Source organism: Equus quagga, chromosome 19 (genome assembly GCF_021613505.1).
Source record: "Equus quagga isolate Etosha38 chromosome 19, UCLA_HA_Equagga_1.0, whole genome shotgun sequence".
In the NCBI taxonomy this organism is placed as follows: Eukaryota; Metazoa; Chordata; class Mammalia; order Perissodactyla; family Equidae; genus Equus; species Equus quagga.
Genome location: NC_060285.1, coordinates 15,549,197 through 15,549,741, shown reverse-complemented (window position 1 = coordinate 15,549,741; position 545 = coordinate 15,549,197). Strand labels below are relative to the sequence as shown.

Sequence of the window (545 nt, the reverse complement as noted above, 5' to 3'; positions counted from 1 at the left end):
CCGCTTTGTTCCTCATCCGGGCAGAGCTCGCCTCGGGGCCCTCCCCGCCCGCTCGACCCCCGCGCCCCGGGGGCCGCTCGCCTAACGTTTCCCGCCCGGCCTGGCCCAGCCCGCGGTCTCCTCCGGGCCGCACCCTCCGAGGCGCCTTTCCGGCTCCGCAGCCACCCTCGCCGCCCGCCGCCCCGCCCCTCGCGCGTGCGCCCCTCCCCGCCGCCGCCGCCCGCGGAGCCGCTTCCGCGCGTGCGCACCGCGGGGTCCCCGGCCGGCGAGGGGCGGGCCGCTAGAGGAGAGCCCCGCGAGCGCCGCGTCTCCATCCGGCCAGGTCGAGTCGAGCGCCGAGCCATCGACCCACAGTTGCTAGGCAACCAGGGCCGACGTGCACGGAGGGCGTGGTTCCTGAGTCCCCCAAATCCTCCGGACTAGGGTTTCAGGCTTAGCGGCGTTCCCCTCCAAGGCGAGCGTGAGTCCTCGCGAGCCCGCCGGATTCGAAATACGCACTTAGCCCAGCGATGTTGGCGGTGTTGCCTGGAAGGAATTGGGATTGT

The 545-nt window shown here is 73.9% G+C and overlaps 1 protein-coding gene across 1 annotated transcript in view; it reads right to left on the bottom strand.

The window, feature by feature from the left end:
• The window catches only part of PRDM4 (PR/SET domain 4), a 33,819-nt gene extending 33,627 nt beyond the window's left edge, over positions 1 to 192 (bottom strand). Inside the window, exon 1 of the mRNA XM_046646558.1 lies at positions 134 to 192. The gene's annotated coding sequence lies outside the window, so the exon portion shown is untranslated. The remainder of the gene's footprint in view (positions 1 to 133) is intronic.
• Positions 193 to 545: the final 353 nt, after the last annotated feature.